Here is a 21,460-nt window from a genome sequence, read left to right as displayed (position 1 = left end):
ATAGCCTCATTGTGGGTGTTACAAGTTGGTAATCAGAGCCTTCCCCGACTTAGGACCCCCCTACTTGATCGAATCGCCAGCGTTGTTGAGTCTAGAACAAAATGTTTTGAGTCTTAGGATTATATATATCGAAGGGTAGGATTCTTTTTACTCCTCAGTCCCTTCGTCGCTCTGGTGAGGCCTCCTGATGTAGAGTTTTGACTCTTCTCTCCTCAAATTTCATGAATTTTTTTTACGATCACGCGGGTATCTTGGAATCGTTCCAATGGTTTTGTGACGAGAACATTTTTCTTGGTGCCTCCTGACATTTAGGGGTTGTGGCAGTGTCCCGGGGAGTTGAGCTCCGAGGTGTTGTCGTCACAATTTTATCGTTGCAGTTCTAGAATACCTGAGTTCGTCGACATCGAAAATCTCTTTTCTGCAGTTGTTGGTGAGATAACCTCGACGCTACCCAGTACTGGGGAGGGAGTTCGGGAGTATTGCCATAACTCGTATAACGGATGCTTTTCGAAGATTGAGGTAAATGATTTCCGAAGGTTTCTTGGTTATGTGTTGAAGGATGGATACAGTTGGATGTAGGAATTGTTAGTTTGGGTGAGATATTATGCTTCCCCTGTATCCCCAACACCTGATTGCATAACCAGAAAGTTTCGGGAGTTTATAAGTGGAAATTCAAGTATATCGTAGGATATCCTCCCAATAGACACATGATACGACATGGGGTCTATCTTATGTTTGTTTCCGGCTTATTTTGCAAGCCAATCCTTTGTTTTGTTTTTCAGTTGTGGTATTCGAGTTTCTTCGAAGTCAAATGTGGATTCCATACCTTCTCTAAGCGGTGTTCTCATATTCCTATGTGAATACAGATCCTTCTTGTTCTTCGAGTTTGCCATCTCAATTTCTTCTGAACCGGTGTGTCTCTCTTCAATTGGATCCGATCTTTTTTCAACATCCGCAAGATCAACTCAAGTCTTCTGAACGTTGTTTGTTTGATCCGTTGCAAGTTGCCTTTGTTTTCCTGCCCTCCCACCCTTTTCCTTCAAGGACTAAGATTTCTTAATCAACTATCTATTTTATTCACACAAAGTCTCTTCATTCTTTTCCGTCAATGTTCTTACCCGGTGATTCTCACGAAGATACTAACGGAGCTTCAAGTTTATCATTCTTCATTATTTTCTTCTTTGGTGGATTCAAGTCAAGCTTTCTTGATCATTTACCTTCCTCATTTCAAATGTTTTCTCATGTCGGTGCATCTATTAATCATCCACCTCTTGCTATTCATGTTATCTGGAGTGCTGAAGACATCTCAGGAGACTCGTCTTTTCATTCAAGATCCTTTAACCTATTTCGGGGTTGTTATCTCATTCAAGCCATTTAATTCAACCAGCGCAATCTCTCTTTTAAATCGTTCAACGGTGTTTCCCTTGAGTGGGCCCTAACCCACAGGTCTTTTCCCAAGATCTTACCTGACTCTTCTATTTTCTCGGAGCTATTCTCAAATCTTCTAAAGTTTGATGTAAGAATGAATTATCGTCAGTCATATGTATTTCTCTAAGATCTGTCAAATTCTTTTCATCATTGGCTCAACCTCTTTGCTTTTGATTCTTCCGGAGTGTCTAAATAATTCATGGTGGTGTTTTTTTGACTATAAACAGTAGGGTAAAACCCCACTACAACTTTTATTAAAAAATAAAGGGAAAGAGCACAATGTCTTAAGGGCTTGAGGTAAGCCCAGAAAAGAGAAAGAAAGAAAGAAGGAAAGAAGAGAAAGAAGAGAGAAAAATAAGAACTAAAAAAACAGAAGAAAAAAAAGAGAGAAACTATCAAAAAAATCTATACTACCCCTATAATTACAAGATGGACTCTAACCAAGCTGAAAATTGTGGCAGTAACTTATTCTTCATCCTGAATTTCAATAACTTGAGCTCTTCCAAATAGATGTGTTTCCAACCCTGAAAAGAGGGATTAATATGTTCAAAGATCTTGTTGTTTCTAGATATCCAAATAGCCTAAGAACCTAGTATAATGATCTCCATGAAGAAAGGAAGCTGCAGTTTGTCTTTAAGGTCTTGAAATGCTTCCAACACTGACAGGTTGCTTGTTCTGGTTGGGCAAATGTAATCCCAACATTGTGCAGCAAAAGGGCAACTCCAAAAAAGATGATGTAAAGTCTCCTCCTGATGACAATTTCGAACAACACAGTTATAATCATCCAGCTCAAAGTTCTTTCTTCTTAGTAGATTCCTAGTATTAACTCTATCATGCAACAGTTGCCAGAAGAAAATTTTGTGTTTAGGTTGACATGAGCTTTTCCATATCCAACTGAAATGAGGTGGGGTTATCTTATATCCAATTAACACCTTATATGCTTTGATTGAGGAGTAAAATTCATTGCCCCATATGTAGCTCCATGTGTCCCTCAAATGCAAGTGCTCTGAGTTTCTCAAAGAGATGCAAATAGTTTCCATTTCAAGGAATTCCTCATATGCTTGGGTGGTCAGTGGTAGGTGAAATAACTCCTGGAGATACTCAATATGGATGACTTGATTGACAGTAATAGAGGTATTTCTGGCAAAAGTAATGAGGTGGTGAAATTTGTGTTTCATGACAAAGTCATGCCAACAATCAACCCAAAATAGAGAACTTTGACCATCTCCTACATTACATCCAGCAATTGCTTTGTATTGATCAATAAGAGCTAAATTTGACTTCCACCAGAAGGACCCCTCTTTGTTGTTGCCTGGCAAATTCCCAGTACTGTAGTATGTCTCCCAAACAAGATTTACCCAGGGAATATCATGTCTGTTGAAAAACTTATGAAGATTTTTCATGAGCAATGTCTTGTTGTGAGTGAAAATATCCATGACTCCTAAACTTCCTTGACTCTTGGGTCTACAAACAGTTTTCCATGCCACAAGTGCTGGTCTACGATCCCCCAAATCCGGGCTCCTCCATAGGCAATGTCTCAAATATTTAATGATCTGCTGCTTGATAGTAACAGGAACATCTAGGCAGCACATGAAGAAAATGGTTAATGAAGCAAGCACTGATTTTACCAATAGTAGTTTTCCTGCTTGTGTCATGAATGTAGATAATCCAACAAGTCTTTTGGCAATTCTTTGAACTAGTGGCAAACATTGCTCCACAGTTGGTTTGTAAATTCCTAGAGGTAATCCCAAGTATGTGAAAGGGAAGTGACCTCTGGAGCACTGCAATGTGTTTGTGAATATATCCACTCTGTCCTCTGCAACATTTATGGGCACCATGACTAACTTACCATAATTTACCTTTAAACCAGTGGCTGCAGCAAAAGTGTTGAGGAGTGCCTTAATACAAATGAGCTCTCTGGCATTAGCTTTCATAAAGACCAGGGTATCATCAGCATATTGCACTATTGGAAAATCAGGGCAAGAATTAACTTGAAGAGGGGGAGTTATAATCCCCAATCTCATAGCCTTATTAAAGATGGAATGAAGGAGGTCAACAGCCAGAACAAAAATCAAAGGTGAGTAAGGATCACCTTGTCTGACCCCTCTTTTGCAATAAAATTTCTTCCCAGGAACTCCATTGAGCATAACATCAGAAGAAGCAGATGTGAATATAAGATTCATCCAAGAAATCCATTTTCCCCCCAAACCTTTTGCTCTGAATATGTCAATGATGGCCTGATGTTCAATTGTATCAAAAGCTTTTTCAAAATCTAACTTGATCACCAACATCTCCTCTCTAGATTTGATGGTGGTGTTTCTCACCATCATTCTCGGATTTTGAAGACCGAAGAAGGATTTCTCCTAAATCTTATCCGTTCTCTCAAAGAGTCATGATTCTAGCTTGATGCCATCCTCTCATAATTGTTTTTGATTGTGAGAATTCTTTTCACCCATCTGAAGCATTTCATGAGTTGTTTCCAGTTCTTTCCTTCGAAGGCCATCTTTTCAAATGTTATTCATTCCAGCTTTTAGCTCTAGTTCTCCAAATCTTATCGGTGCATCGTTCAATTATTCTCTAATCAATTCAGGATCTCTTCGTTCACTTGCATCTAAATTCTCTCAAGTATCTTCGCTCATTTTCCAATTCCTCCTACTGATGTGTTTGTTTTCTTCGTTCATTTTCAATTCTTACGGTGGTTCGTTCAAGAGTTCTCTTCCTTCCTTATCATATCAATTCCTTCGTTCTTTCCAAATCCTACCAGTGGTTTGTTGAAGACCTTCCCAAGGTTGCGCTATATCTCTCTTAATATTTTCTACGAGAATAAGTAGTATGCCAAATCCGTTGCTTGTCATCAATTTAAATTGATGAAGGATACGCATAACATAATTCTTATTCTTGCTTCATCCAAATGATGGATTCTTTCTTCCGGAGTTTGTTCACGATGAGTAAAATTCTCGGTTCAAGTGCTTCATACTTTTCCCGGAGTTCCAAGATCTCTCAACTATATCACCACGAAGATCCATCTAAATCATTGCAAGGTTTCACCTTGTGTTTTCAACTTCTCTTTCTTTCTATCATCCTTGTTTACCGGAGTTCTTCATGGAGGCTCTACATGGTGGTTCATCAAGGATTCTTTTCAGTCTCCAATTGTTCTTCAAGATTTCTCTTGGAGCTAAGATCCGCCAAGCTTTACTCTAAAATAAACATGATGTTCAACACATGTCTTGTTTTGAGGAGTTCAAGTATTCTTCATCTTGCATTCCGAAGTGCAATTCGTTATACCTTATCATTTGAGGTGGTGTTATGTCACTCTTGACAATTTCCCTTCGCGTATCATGATTCAACAGTTGTCAAGAATGAGATAGTTAAACCCATCAATTTCTTCGAGCATGAGCTCTTCTCAATCCATCAATCTCTTCGTTGGAGTATTTTGGTTTAGATTTCACCAAAAGCCTTCCATTGGGAATGTTGCTATTGTGATGCTTATCAGTGATCCAATCTTCTCCTTCCTATCCCGGTGAAATAAGCTTCTTGTCTCCTTGTTGATATCAATCCAATCTTTTGTTTCCGTAGTAGCAGAATTTCGCCTCAATCTTGAGAAGTTCTCCATAAGCCCACTACAAGTTTATTCGTTTCGTTGTTGATTTTTTTCCAACAACTCCGTTATAACCTTCTTTGCAGGGATGCCTTCCAAGCTCAATTGTGGCAGAAGTTGTCATTTTCTTCTCCATTCTATTATTCCAATGATCTATCTTCTATTATTTTCTTCCGGAGGCTTTGTGATGTTCCTATTTTCAATCATCATCTCGAATTGCGAGGGTCGTGTTCTTTTCGTGCTTATCGTTTCAACCGGAGTGTCGTGTCCTCTTTTCAAGTATCCTCTCATCTTGCCTAGTTCATGTTCAATTCCTTCCATTTACAGTCGGAGTGTTGTCCAAATTATATCAATTTTATTCCTTCGCTATCTTGTTTTAACCGGAGTGGTTTCAATATCTATCTTGTCACTTAACCTCAAGGTTCTCGTGATGTTCCTTGTTCCACTTTCCTAACGGAGTGTTTTCAACTTCGTTCATCTTCATTGTATTCTTTCTTTCAATTTGTTCAACCTCACAAGGTTCTTTGGTTTCACTCATTGGTCAAAGAAGCAACTTAATTTCACCTCTTCCTTTTTCCGTTTCTCTCCAGTGCCATCCCTAGGATCTCGGGTCGAGATCCTCTTTTAGTGGTGGAGTGTTGTGACGCCCCGAGACCGTTGCGCCAGGTGTCTCCCGGTTGTTCGCCGTCGTTGCCATGTCATTTTCTCGCGTGTTGCATCTTGTCATGTCATCATGTGCATTGCATCATCATGTTTTCAAAACTTGCATCCGTCCGGGTTTCCCTAGTTCCGTCCGTTGTCCGTTCTGAGCCCAGACACACTCGCACGCGCCCGCGGCACGCCCAAAATATTATTTTATAAGTGGCCAGAAAATGTTCTCGGAATGGGTTGAAAGTTGGCATGCGGTGTTGTTATGTTGTCAGTAGGCCGCCTGCCAAGTTTCATCGCATTCGGAGTCCGTTTGACGCCCCAACGGATAACTATTGCGGCATTATAGTCGGTCTATCGTCGGACGTTTTCGGTCTCCGGAAACAGTCGTCGGGCCTCTCTCTCTTCTCTTATCTCAGCTCAATACCGTCTACACAGTCCGCTATCAATTGCCAGGCCCCGAAACCCGTCTTTGCACAGTGCATCGACCCCTCGCGTGTGTCCGAAACTTACCCGAACCCAACCCGGGTTGTCGGTACCGATGGATCCGGATCATCCCCAAACATCCCCTAATTATATTCGGTTTCTCTTTTGGACTCCCTAATCCATTTATTCCGGACCGCCCGATCGCAATCGGAGGATCCAAATCATCCCCCTTTCGTATATATATAGACCCCTACTCCATTTTTAGACCCAAACCCTAATTTCTAGGAGTTTTGTCCACATCGCCGCCGCCACCCGGTCTCGATCCACCTCAGGATCCCCTTCTCCTCGTTTTCCTCCACCCACCAACAAGAGCCCGAGCTCCTTCTCCCCGACCCCGAGCACCCAATCCACCCCCTCGCCGAACCTCCATGCAGCAGCCGCCTCCCCGTGCGCGTCTCCTGCATCTTCATCATCCAGCAGGCTCCTCCGCGTCTCCTACCCTCCTCTTGTGCCGCGATCCAGGGTGGATCGAGAGCAGCGCCGCCCGGCCCAGACCACCGTGCCGTCGGCTCGCTGTCAGCTCCTCCAGGCGCAGCCCCAAGCTCCTCCAGGCCGGCCCCTTCCCGCACTATCTTTATCCTTTTCCTTCCTTCCCTTTGTTTCTTCACTCTCTCTGACCTCCCCGCTCTCCCTCTCTTGTCCTGGATAGGAACGACGACGCCATGGTGCCCGGAGCCCGAGCTCGTCCGGCCCCACCGCCCAGATCCATCTCCTGCACCATGCAGCTCGGCGTCCCCATGCTCCTTGTCACAGGAACCCCCGTCAAGTCCCAAACCGCGCCATGGGCGCCTCTCCTGCTTCGGCCTCCAAGTCCCGTCGCGCCAAGTTCCGCTACCGACACCTCTTGCATCGCGCCTGTAGCCACAGTCTCCCTGCGCCTCGCCCTGCATCCCTGCTGCCGGAGCCTTGCCAAGTCCCCGCGTTGCTGACCCTACCGCTGCGCCGCCGTCAGACAGCAAGACCTGCCTATGCTTCGCTCGAACAGGGAGGAGGACGCCCCTGCCTCCGCTCGCTTGGTTCGCCCGCGCGTTGACCATGCCATCGCCTCATCATGCCGCCCCATCTAAGCCTTGCGCGTGGCCCAGATCTGTGCTGCTTCCCCCCGTCGGCCCAACACGCCTCCTCACCCAGTCGCGACCTGCCAGCTCCCCCACCGACCGGGCCTTGGCCATGGTGAGGCCCCAACGCCTCCTTTGTTTGTTTTTTCTCTTTTCTGTTGGCCCAACATGCAGCAGGTTCAGCACACCATGCGTTTTTTCTGTTCTGTGAATTTGCCTATTAATCCTGAGGAGAGCAATTTTGCAGAAAACCCCCTGCTGTTCATGCATATAATAACTCTCAAACCGTGCATCGGATTAAAATAAGTTATATATGAAAAATGCTTAGAATTTTGTCTAGTTTCATAATATCCAACTTTCATCCATGTTTAAAATGTTTAAACTTGCTGTTTGCATTAATTTGCCTATTGCCATGTTAAAATGCTTTATTCCATAACTAAATAACCGTAGCTCGGTTTTAAATAAACTTTATATGTAAATGGGGTAGAAAAATGCCTAGTTTAACTTGGTGCATTCATCTTGCATGTTTAACAACTCTAAAATATGGTTTAGGGCAGAACAGTACCAAACCTAAAATATGCACATGAGGAGTTTCCACACTTGTTGTTTGTTGTTCCGGCCTCATTTAAACTTGCCTAGATAGGTAGTTTTCATTTGCTTCACCTCTTGCCATGCTTAACAACATTTAATATTGTTGGGGTACCTAAATGGGAGAGAACTAAATAATTGATGTGGTGTTTCGTTAATATGCAACTCGTTGCATATTGAGATTGAGCTCCACTTAATTTGTAGTGTTGGTTGTGCATTTTGCCATGTCATGCCTCATTAAACCGGACATGCATCCTACTTGGTTGTGCATCATGCCATGTTTATGTGATGGTTGTTTACTATGTTGCTTGCTTCTTTCCGGGTTGCTTCTCTCGTTAGCTTCGGTTCCGTTCCGGAGTTGTGAGGATGTGTTCGACTACGTCCGTTTGTCTTCTTCATGGACTCGTTCTTCTTCCTTGCGGGATTTCAGGCAAGATGACCATACCCTCGAAATCACTTCTATCTTTGCTTGCTAGTTGCTCGCTCTATTGCTATGATGCAATACCTACCACTTGCTATATCATGCCTCCCATATTGCCATGTCAAGCCTCTAACCCGCCTTTCCTAGCAAACCGTTGTTTGGCTATGTTACCGCTTTGCCCAGCCACTCTTATAGCGTTGCTAGTTGCAGGTGAAGATTAAGTTTGTTCCATGTTGGAACATGGATATGTTGGGATATCACAATATCTCTTATTTAATTAATGCATCTATATACTTGGTAAAGGGTGGAAGGCTTGGCCTTATGCCTAGTGTTTTGTTCCACTCTTGCCGCCCTAGTTTCCGTCATACCGGTGTTATGTTCCTTGATTTTGCGTTCCTTACACGGTTGGGTGTTATGGGGACCCCTTGACAGTTCACTTTGAATAAAACTCCTCCAGCAAGGCCCAACCTTGGTTTTACCATTTGCCTCACCACCACCTACTTTTCCCTTGGGAGTCGCTCTCCCGAGGGTCATCTTTATTTTAACCCCCCCGACAGTGCTTGTCTAAGTGTTGGTCCGAACCGAGCTGCCTGCGGGGCCACCTCGGGGAAACTTGAGGTTTGGTTTTACTCGTAGCTAGTCTCATCTAGTGTTGCCCTGAGAACGAGATACGTGCGACTCCTATCAGGATTGTTGGCACATCGGGTGGCTTTGCTGGTCTTGTTTTACCATTGTCGAAATGTCTTGTAACCGGGATTCCGAGTCTGATCGGGTCTTCCTAGGAGAAGGAATATCCTTCGTTGACCGTGAGAGCTTGTGATGGGCTAAGTTGGGACACCCCTGTAGGGTTTGAACTTTCGAAAGTTGTGCCCGCGGTTATGGGCAGATGTGAATTTGTTAATGTCCGGTGGTAGAGAACTTGACTCTTGACTAAATTAAAATGCATCAACCGCATGTGTAGCCGTGACGGTCTCTTTCCGGCGGAGTCCGGGAAGTGAACACGGTTCTTGTGTTATGCTTGAACGTAAGTAGTTTCAGGATCACTTCTAGTTCACGACCGCTGTGTTGCTTCTCTTCTCGCTTTTATTTGCATATGTTAGCCACCATATATGCTAGTGCTTGCTGTAGCTCCACCACACTACCCTTTCCTACCCATAAGCTTAAATAGTCTTGATCTCGCGGGTGTGAGATTGCTGAGTCCTCGTGGCTCACAGATACTTCCAAACAGTTGCAAGTGCCGATGATACTAGTGCACATGACGCAACTGAGCTCAAGTGGGAGCTCGATGAAGATCTTGATCGTTGTATTATTTCGTTTCCTGTTGATCAGTAGTGGAGCCCAGTTGGGACAATCGGAGATCTAGCATTGGGGGTTGTCTTCTTTTGTTTTGGTTCCGTAGTCGGACCTTGTTTGTAATTTGGATGATGTATGTTTAACTTGTATTTGTGTGAAGTAGCGATTGTAAGCCTACTCTTTATCCCTTCCTTATTCAGTACATGGGATGTGTGAAGATTACCCCTCTTGCGACAAGCCTACCATGCGGCTATGCCTCTAAGTCGTGCCCCGACACGTGGGAGATATAGCCGCATTGTGGGTGTTACAAGACCGCACTCATCACACCATTCGGAGCCTTCTGTTACCTGACGATGACGTTCGACTTGAGGAATGCTGGCGGCACCTTTCAGCTTAGCATGCAGAAGTGCCTCCTCAAGCAACTCGGCAGGAACGCCCACGTCTATGTGGACAATATTGTGGTGAAGACGGAGAAGCGTGGTACCCTATTGGAAGATCTCAAGGAGACCTTTGAAAATCTGAGCCGGTTTCAGATCAAGCTCAACCTAGAGAAATGTGTGTTCGGAGTACCAGCCGGACAGCTCCTTGGCTTCTTGGTATCATAACGCGACATTGAGTGCAACCCTACTAAGATCAAAGCCATCGAGAGGATGGAAGTACCCACCCAACTATGAGATGTCCAAAAATTCACCGGCTACCTGGCATCCATCAGCCGCTTCATCAGTTGGTTGGGCGAGAAAGGCCTTCCCCTGTAGCAGCTCCTGAAGAAAACCACTCATTTCGAGTGGAATGACAAGGCAGATGAGGCCTTTCTCCAGCTCAAGAAGAAGCTGACCACGCCGCCTGTCCTGGCCGCGCCGGCTGCTAAGGAGCCCATGCTCCTCTACACCGCCGCCACCAGCCGGGTAGTCAGCACGGTCATGGTGGTCGAATGCAAGGAAGACGGCAAGGTTCTGCCGGTCCAGAGACCGGTATATTATTTGAGTGAAGTAATGTCGGCTTCCAAGCAGCACTACCCCCACTACGAGAAGATGTGCTACGATGTACACTTTACCGCCAAAAAATTAAAGCCATATTTTTCAAGAGCACCCTATAACGGTTGTCTGCACTGCTCCGCTTGCCAAGATCATAGGCAGCCGAGATGCTTCAGGCCGAGTGGAAAAATGGGCCATAGAGTTGGCCCCCACACCATCTTCTACCAGCCTCGCACCACCATCAAGTCCCAAGCACTAGCCGACTTCCTTGTCAACTGGGCCGAGACCCAGCACCTACCGCCAGCGCCGGACTCCACCCATTGGCGGATGCACTTTGACAGTTCGAAGATGCGCACCGGTTTGGGAGCCGACATCGTCCTCACCTCTCCCAAAGGCGACAAGCTCAGATACACATTGCAAATCCAGTTTGCCGCCTCCAACAATGTGGACGAGTATGAGGCACTAATACACGGACTCCGGCTTGCCAAAGAACTCGGCATTCACCGGATTCTGTGTTACGGTGACTCTGACTTGGTGGTCCAGCAGTCGTCTGGTGACTGGGACGCCAAGGATGCAAATATGGCAAGCTACCGCTTCCTCGTCCAGCAACTCATTGGATATTTTGAAGGGTGCGAATTCCTCCATGTGCCACAAAGCGATAACGAGCAAGCAGATGCTCTAGCGCGGATCGGCTCCACCCGGCAAGCCATACCAGCCGGCGTATCCCTCCAGCGACTCCTCAAGCCGTCAATCAAGCCCTCGCCAGAATCAGATTATATCTTCGTGTCGGCTTCTCCTGAAATAGTCGGATCCGGCTCCAAAATTTCAGCAGTCGGCCCAGGGACTTTGGCAGGCGGCCCGGGGACTGCAGCAGTCGCAACTGGCCCGGGGACTTTGGCAGTCAGCCCGGGGACTTCAACACCGCAGCAAGCGGCGGCCAATTCTAGCCCGCCACCTCCCAACCCAGCCGCCCCAGTGCAAGTGGTAGTATTCACAATGAAGGAAGTCTCAGCACCATCATGGGCTCAGCCCATCCTCAACTTTTTGGTGAACAAGGACATGCCAACCGATGAGATCTCGGCCCGATAGGTGCAACATCGGGCAGCAGCATACATCATCATCAACAGGGAATTCGTAAGGCGCAACGTCACTGGTGTATACCAGCGCTGCGTAGAGCCGGAAGAGGGCCAAGCAATCCTCAAAGATATCCACCAACGCGAGTGCGGCCACCACGCGGCCTCAAGATCACTTGTGGCCAAAGCCTTTCGCCATGGTTTCTTCTGGCGACTGCTTTAGAAGATGCCAAAGACTTGGTCAAGAAATGTAAGGGATGCCAGAAATTCAGTTCCAAGCAACACTTGCCGGCTTCTGCACTCAAGACTATTCCCCTTGCTTGGCCCTTTGCCGTCTAGGGACTGGACATCGCGGCGGCATGACTCATCTGCTTGTTGTCGTGGATAAATTTACCAAGTGGATAGAGGCAAAGCCAATCAAGAAGTTGAATGGTCCGACTGTTGTGACTTTCATTGCAGACATCACCACTCGGTACGGCATACCTCACAGCATCATCACCGACAATGGCACAAATTTTGCCAAGGGCACCTTGGCTCGTCTCTGTGCGACACAGGGCATCCGACTGGACTTAGCGTCCGTTGCCCACCCATAGTCAAACGGCCAAGTCGAACAAGCAAACAACCTCATCTTGACCGGAATCAAGCCCCGACTGGTCGAGCCTTTGTAGCGTTCGGCCGGCTGCTGGATCGATGAGCTGCCGGTCATCCTCTAGAGTCTGTGCACCACTCCGAACAAGTCAACCGGCTTCACCCCCTTCTTCCTCGTGTATGGTGCCGAGGCGGTCATCCCAACCGACATCGAGTTCGACTCACCTCGTGTCACCATGTACACCGAGGCGGAGGCCAAAGAAGCACGAGAAGACGGCGTCGACCTGCTGGAAGAGGGTCGGCTGTTGGCACTCAGCCGGTCCGCCATCTACCAGCAGGGTCTATGCTGCTACCACCGTCGGAAGGTCAAGCCGAGATCCTTCCAAGAGGGAGACCTTGTGCTCCGGCTGATCCAGCGAATAGCCGGCCAGCACAAGCTTTCGGCTCCTTGGGAGGGCCCTTTCATCATCAGTAAAGCCTTGGGCAATAACTCCTACTACCTGATCGATGCCCAGAAGCCCAGGCGCGCAAGAGGGACGATTCCGGCAAGGAAATAGAGCGCCCATGGAATGCAAACCTCCTTCGAAGATTTGACAGTTGAATGCAGTATGTGCCATGCTATCTTTTGTATTAAGTATGAAGATTTCGGGTCCCTCAAGGAGCACTCGGGGACTACCCTCTCCTTTATATATATGATAAGTATTATGCCTACAAAATGTGTTATTCCATTTTTTCGCTGAGGGAGTCCTGGACTAAGGGGTCCTCGGGCGTCCGACCTGTTAGCCATGGGCCGGACTGATGGGCTGTGAAGATACGAAGACCGAAGACTGCACCTGTGTCCGGATGGGACTCTCCTTGGCGTGGAAGGCAAGCTTGACTACCGGATATGTAGATTCCTTTCTTTGGAACCGACCTTATGTAACCCTAGATCCTCCCGGTGCCTATATAAACCGGAGGACTTAGTCCGAAGGAGGAGACTCATTATCATAGCCATACAAGCTAGACCTCTAGGGTTTAGCCATTACGATCTCGAGGTAGATCAACTCTTGTAATACTCGTATTCATCAATATCAATCAAGCAGGACGTAGGGTATTACCTCCATAGAGAGGGCCCAAACCTGGGTAAACATCGTGTCCCTTGTCTCCTGTTACCATCGACCTTAGACGCACAGTTCGGGACCCCCTACCCGAGATCCGCCGGTTTTGACACCGACATTGGTGCTTTCATTGAGAGTTCCACCGTGCCGTCGATAACAAGATCGATGTCTCATCTTGTTCTCAAGGATAATATCGCCACCGGAGGAACGCTGGCTCCAGGCCAAACCCTCCGGCTGGGCGGCTTTACCATGACCGCACGTTCGGTCATTAAGCCGACGATGACCTCTCGGGTCATCGAAAAACCCCTTCGTATTGACTTCGAACACTCCAAGCAGATGGATCCGGCGGAGCTTTCGTCCTTAAACGAGCTCCTAGATCGCATCACCGCCCTAGGGGTCGCTACAGACTACGATCAAATTGGGCTTAAACCCGACCAGAGAGAAATCAAATCTCCACCGATCACCCACCAGATAGTGGTAGTCGAGGAGCAAGTCGACAACTCTTCCTCCATTTTAAGGACAAACTATGTCCGGATCTCCAGTCGCTAAGAGCCGGACACATACCCGCGAGGTGAAGCGTCATGCCCTCCGAACATAGAATCGGACGACGGGCCTAAGAAATTAGTGGACATCCCGGAGCCCGATTTGCTAAGTTCAGAAGACTTCAGACTCCGGATCCAAAATTGGGGCAGGTAAATCCACCCACCCACCTGAATACAAGCACTCTCATGAGCATAAAATAGCAGTCTGAGGAAACGCTCCACCACTTCTGGGCCAGATTCCTTATCAAAAACAAGATTAAAGATTGCCACGACAAGGAAGCGATCTTAGTGTTCCGCAACAATTGCAGGGACGAAGGAATCCTCAACGCCATCAACCGCCGTCATATCCTACACTTCGCTGACTTGGCAACTATCGTACAGTAGTACAGTGCAATGGGAAGCGCCTGGAAAACTCAAGCAGCTCGTTGGGAATCATCAGTCCCCACTCAACCCCTTATTCAGGTGAAAAGGGCGCACCTTTGCAACATGACCGGTTCAATAGTAAAGAAATACAAGTCTAGTATGGGGTGCGGAACCGTTCTAGAAGGATGGCTCAATGGGCCATGCAAAAAACACGCAACACCGGATAACATACCAACACATAGCCTTAGAGCATGTTGGATACTCCGGCAAGTGTCCAAGAGCGGCAAGGATATCCTCACCAAGAATAACCCAGAACAACACCCCCAGAGGACAATGACCCCAAAGTACTGACGGTCTTCGAGACATTCGCCTCAAACAATAGGCGCAAAAGAGCGCTACGCGGGCTCGCCAAAGTCTGTCACATAGCAGCGATAAACCCTTGGAATGACAAGGCTATAACTTTTAATGCCTGCGATGAACCAAAATACAGGACAGTCCGAGCACCAGCCGCCTTGGTCCTCAGTCCAATCGTGGACGGCTTTCGGCTCATGAAGGTCCTCATGGACGGCGGCAGTGGACTAAACCTCATCTACGAAGATACACTCCACAAAATGGAAATGGACATGAGCCGCATTGAGCAAAGCAGCAAGACCTTCCGAGGAATTATTCCCAGTCGGGAGGCACGGTGTGCGGGAAAAATAACACTCGACATGGTATTCGGCACGCCAGAGAATTATCGTCTGAAGAAATAACCTTCCAAGTGGCCCCTTTCAACAGCGGATATCACGCCCTCTTAGGGCGAGATGCATTTACGCCCTTCCAAGCGGTACCCCATAGAGAATAAAATGGTATAATCACTCTAGTTAGTGATCCGGACATAGCACTCCGCGTCGAGAATAAACCGCGGCCGAAGAATTAACAGCGCTGCGCTCCATGGTGGACAGGGATGATGTGGTCCTACACAAATGACCCAAATCCACATCCTTCAAACCAGCAGAAGAAATAGTCAAATTCCAAGTCCATCCAATGGACCCCAAGAAGACAGCGTCCATCGGAGCACAATTAGACCCAATGGTTGACGCCGCGCTACGAGAGTTCCTGCGCGAGAATTGGGATATATTCGCCTGGCACCCTTCTCATATGCCAGGAATCCCACACGAGTTGGCCGAACACAGCCTCAATATATTAAAGGGATATAAACCGGTCAAGCAAACACTGCGGCGCTTTTCCAAACCCAAACATCAAGCTATGGGGGAGGAGCTAGCCAAGCTAATTGAGGCCAGATTCATCAGAGAAATAAAGCATCTGGACTGGCTGGCAAACCTGGTGATGGTACCGAAGAAGGACAAATCCTGGCGGTTGTGCGTCGATTTTAAAGACCTCAATAAAGCTTGCCCTAAGGATCCCTTCCCCCTCCCCCGCATTGATCAAATCATTGATGCTACCGCAGGACACGACTCACTGTGTTTCCTTGATGCATATTTCGGATACCATCAAATCAAAATGAAGGAGTCCGATCAAGCTGCAACAGCATTCATTACCCCATATGGGCCATTCTGCTTCAACACCATGCCCTTCGGGCTCAAGAACGTCGGCGCCACGTACCAATGCATGATTCAAACATGCATGGAGAAACAAATCGGCAAGACAGTTGAAGCTTATGTGGACGATGTCGTCATAAAAACTAGGCGCATCGAAACATTAATAGACGATTTACGTCTCACATTTGATAACCTCCGTGCGTATAACATTAAGCTCAATCCTGAAAAGTGCGTTTTTGGCGTCCCCACCGGAAAACTGCTGGGCTTCATCGTTTCCAACAGAGGAATTAAAGCAAATCCAGCCAAAATCCGAGCTCTGTCACAATTGGCTAAGCCAACAGACCTTAAACAAGTCCAAAAGCTCGCGGGTTGCGTGGCAGCTCTAAGCCGCTTTATCTTCAGATTGGGAGAAGAGGCACTGCCACTCTATCGCCTTCTACGGAGAACCGATCACTTCGAGTGGACGGATGCGGCAACAGCCGTACTGGAGAAAATAAAAACCCTTCTTGCGAGCAACCCAATCCTGGCCGCGCCAAACGTTGGTGAACCGATGTTGTTATACATATCGGCAACACATCAGGTGGTGAGCGTCATGCTCGTCGTTGAACGAGAACAGGACAGACACAAATTCCCGCTTCAGAAGCCAGTATACTACGTATCCACTGTCCTTACACCATGCAAATCCCGGTACCCCCATTATCAAAAGATAGCATACGCGGTCTTCATGGCATCCCGAAAGCTCCATCACTACTTCCAGGAGTGTTCGATCATGGTGGCTTCCGAAGTACCACTCAACGACATCATAAACAACCGCGATGCCATGGGCCGGATTGCCAAATGGGCCATTGAGCTCCTTCCATTTGATATTACATACAAACCACGTCGAGCTATTAAATCCCAAGTACTGGCTGACTTTGTCGCTGAATGGACGGAGGCCGAACTCCCTAAAGAGTACGGCGCATATTCCAATTGGGTTATGTATTTCGATGGCTCCAAAATGCTAGCAGGGCTAGGGGCGGGCGTCGTCTTAACGTCACCAACTGGAGACGTCATTCAGTACGTACTCCAAATACTATACACAGACTCGAACAATGCAGCCGAATACGAGGCCTTATTGCATGGTCTCCGGATGGCTGTCTCCATGGGCATACAACGCCTAGAAGTGCGTGGGGACTCAAACCTTGCAATATCTCAAATAAATGGAGACTTCGACGCCAAAGAACCAAAGGTGGTAGATTACCGTAATGCCGTCATAAAAATGCCGGCCCGGTTCGAGGGGCTCGAGTTCCACCATGTGGCTCGAGAAAGTAATCAGGAGGCGGACGTCCTTGCTTGTACCGGCGCTAAGCGTGACCCCGTTCCACCTAATATCTTTCTGGAAAGGCTTTTTAAGCCATTTGTGGTGTGGCAGGGGGAAAACGGCAACACTAGTCCGGATCCGAACATAACCCCAGATTCCGAAAACACCGACATCATCGGAGGCTCAGCCACCGAAATAACACCGTCGGCACATCTCATCATGGCAGTCATTGCCCCATGGACCGAACCCTTCCTGGCCTACCTTAATAGGAAGGAGCTTCCTAAGGACCAGAATGAGGCCCGCTGCATTGTCCGGCGTTCGAAGGCCTACAAGGTTCATGACGGAGATCTCTAAGAAAAGCGCTACCGGAGTTCTCCAAAGATGTATTTCCGAGGAAGAGGGGCGACAGCTCTTGGCCGAGATTCACGCCGGACTCGACGGTCACCACGCTGCATCTCGGGCCCTTGTTAGCAAGGCCTTCCATACAGGGTTTTATTGGCCAACGGCCCGAGCAGATGCACAGGACCTTGTCCAACATTGCGTCGGATGCCAACTCTTCGCCAACCAAAGCCATATGCCCCCACTGCCTTACAAATAATCCCCATCACTTGGCCTTTTGCGGTCTAGGGGCTCAATATGGTCAGACCCCTTAAAGGAGGAAGCCATAAGAGAAAGTATTTCCTGGTCATGGTGGATAAATTCACTAAGTGGATAGAGGCCAAACTAGTTAAAACGGCCGAAGCGGGTCCGGTAATAGATTTCATATCCGGTGTGGTACACCGTTATGGTGTCCCACACAGCATAATCACCGATAATGGCTCTAATTTCATAGCCGATGAAGTAAAAACCTAGTGCGCTAATCTAGGCATTAAGCTCGATTACGTCTCTGTCTATCACCCGCAGACAAAACGGTCAAGTCGAACGGGCTAATGGTCTTATTATGAGCATCATCAAACCTAGATAGTGCGTTCTTTAAAAGAATCAGACAAGCACTGGGTGGAGGAACTTGACTCCATACTCTGGGGGCTGCGGACCACACCCAACCACACTACTGTTTATACACCTTTCTTCATGGTGTACGGTGCAGAAGTAGTGTTACCCTGCGATATTATTCATGACTCACCTCGAGTGCGCATGTATGAAGAGAGAGAAGCCGAGCTTGATCGGCAGGACAGCTTAGATGCCCTGGAGGAGGAGCGCGACGTCGCAAAGCCCGTTCCGCATTTTATCAACAGCGGGCTTGCAGGTATCAAAGCAGAGAAGTACGGGCCAAGACTTATAACGTTGGTGAACTCGTTCTACGCCTGCCGGAGAAGAAAAAGGACAAACTCAAGCCCAAGTGGGAGGGTCCCTTCATCATTGATGAAGTCCTCACCGGAGGAGTGTACCGCCTGCGTGATGTGTCAGACAATCACCTGGAGCTGAACCCCTGGAAAACGGTTGGACTCCGACGATTTTATGCCTAGCGCCGAACTCTGTGTTCGTCTCCTTCCTCCTGTTATTAACGTTATTTTTTTCTCTCTCTTTTCATTTTTTATCTTTTTTCGTTTTGCTCTTTAGCCCTATGACTTTAGTACGGCTAGACCGTCCTCCCCTGATGCGTACATCTCCACATATGTACGTTCATTATACCTGGGGGCTTCTTGTGCAGAAGCTTGCTATTATCCTTTAAGCATCAAGCTCACCACATATGCGTTTTCCCATATGTACCTTTTCTTCGCCATTATATGCATCGATATGACTTAAGTTTTGGCCAAGCTGGGTTGCCTGGCTCCTGTGCTTATGCCCTACATTCCCGTTAGTTCGGCTAGGGCATAAAGGGAGCACCTCTGCGATTGTTACTGTTGGGTCATCCGGATGTGTACCTCAGACTGGGTGAAGCCGAAAGCTAGCGTTCTTAAGGGAATATTCGACCGGCGAATTAAAGATGTTTCCGCATTCACTCCATTGTGAAACCCCAGAAGTTACTTACTCTGCGATTTTTTCAATCACAGTTCGGACATGCACATTAAACGCATGCACACCCAGGGAAAGGAACCCTTAACGAAACTATTCTCTCTAGAAGATGTTTCTTACATAATGTAATATAACATAACTAGCCGGATACACATTGTCTGTTCAAGCAACTATGACCCCTACGCCTGGTTCCCATGCATATCCCGGTATATTCTACCGTTAGGGTATTCGGAAACACTCCGCACCTTCGGGTCCAGAGGTCGAAGCGAAAAGGTCAGCCATGACAATTGTTTTTATTATCCAGCTAGAAGGAAAGTACATAGTCACTCATGACTCAAAAACTTCCTCCTCTATACCGTCCAACAGGCGGTCTGATTTACAATCCTGTTGGCAGTATCTAGCAGCCACCTCTACTTGGCCATATACTAAACTAACGGGAATTTCTTCCCCATTTGACCCCAGCGGTCTGACCCGGGCCATTGATTCAGATCCAGCTTGGTATATCGTGTTTTTACCATGGCCCAGGCTTCTCGTGCACCCTCTCGGTAGGTTGATATCTTCCACAGTTGGATACGCCACCGCGCTCCCTTGAACAGCTCTAGAAGCTTATCCATACTCCCTGAAGGGGAGTCGGATGGCCATAAGGCCTTGGCTACACTCCGCATTGCCTGCCGAGCTTGCTCGTGCAACTGCGACAACCCTTGTAGAAGATCACTTGATGATCCGGACACCTCCTCTTCGGGACGGCCCGTTAATATACCTGCAATCACAGCTATATTAGCTACTTTTACTTCCAAACTGTTCTACGGTAAATACGACCACATACTGAATATGTCGCCTCGCAGTTTTTTGTTCTCCTTCACAGGGTATGCCAGCTGGGCCCGCACATCCTTAAGCTCTTCGCCCAGCTGGGTGTTTGCATCTTGGAGTTTGTTTTTCTCCTGTCTGACATGGGTCAAAACCCGCTCGCCTGCGGCCTGCAGTCTTTTCGACTCTTTTTCCTCCAATTGATCCAATGATCCTGTTATGAGATAAAACCACAGTGTTAACACAGTCGCTATGCAACAAATGTTTCTCGATGGAGGGAAATATCACCGGAGGACGCCGCTTTGGATTTTTCCAGTTCGACGGTCACTGCGTTCAACTACGTCTGACACTTTTCTAGCTCTTGGGCTAGCACGTCATTCTTCTTTGTCAGAACCTGGTCATGCAGCGATCCTCAAATCAGTTGTCCCAACTACTTTAAGTCTCGGGGGCTACTGGCATATGGTTATCATAGTCAGACGAAGTAAACTTACTTGCACATCTTTTAAATGTTGCTTTATGGCTCTGTTAAGCCCATCTCAAGCAGCTTGGATATATGCATCAGCCGAGCTGAAGGCGTTAAATGACTCTTCTAAAAAGCCAGGGTCTTGTAAAACGGCCCTGCGGCACAGATGATTCATGGCGCTCCCCACTTCCGAGTTGGTGACGGATACGTCATCTGAATCCTCGATCGAAGGACAGTCCGACGTCACCCCCGCATCAGACCCCGTCTTCACGGTAGGATCTGGATCCTTGCTGCGGGAAGTATGGCCGGTCGGACCCTCGGATATTGTCCGGCACACCTTTTTCCCGATACATGATAAACGGAAAGGTCACAGTTGGATGTGACTGCCAAGGTGCATATTTGCAAATTCATACCTCTTTGATGAAGGCTCGGCCGTATCTTCGTTTGCCTTCCTCTTCGAAGGCTTGCCTGGTGTGGGGGATGTTCTCTTCGGAGATGCCCCCGAGGCTGCATGGCGCGCCGAGTGCCTCCCCTTTTGAGCACATGACAGTGCGGTGGGTAAGGAGGAATGAGAAAACTATCTTGGAAAAGGTATCTCCAGATTACTTACATGTGAAGCAGGAAGGAGGCCGGGGTAATCGATGATGATGGGTACATATGTACCGTCATAGCTCATCTGATAGAATATTCCATCCTCGAGCTCCACAAATATGTCTGGATCTTCCTCATATCCGGGGTCAAGATCTCGGTTGCGATTCTCCGGCTGAGGGGTAGGGTCATGGATCCCCTCGACAGCCTTTCGCCATTCCTGTTATAAGCAGATAATATACTGCCTGTCAAGAATGATTCAGGGACAGGAGTAAAATAGTGGAGCTGAAGCTTACCTAGTTGGGAGGATTATACATGGAAAATCCGTCTCGATGTTGGAGATGGGTGAACTCCTCTTTCTCCCCTTTATACAGCTCGGCTAGTATTTTGGCCAGGGCGGCGGGGGTCTTCGGGCCCTTCCGACCATAGCGTGAGGCGCCGTCTTCCCCGTTATAATGCCACATGGGCATCCCTTTGTATTGGAGTGGCTGGACCCCCCGCTCTATAGAGGTTGCCATTACCTCGAATATTGACAATCCGGACTGGGCAAGCGTCTTAATCTTGCCCACCAGTAGGCTGATCTCTGCACTATCCTCTTCCTCAAGGCTTCGAGGATGCCAGCTATGGAGTTTATTCAGCAGGGCACTT

The sequence above is a fragment of the Triticum dicoccoides genome, chromosome 6A (genome assembly GCF_002162155.2).
Source record: "Triticum dicoccoides isolate Atlit2015 ecotype Zavitan chromosome 6A, WEW_v2.0, whole genome shotgun sequence".
Taxonomy (NCBI): Eukaryota; Viridiplantae; Streptophyta; class Magnoliopsida; order Poales; family Poaceae; genus Triticum; species Triticum dicoccoides.
This window is presented reverse-complemented; position numbering follows the sequence as displayed.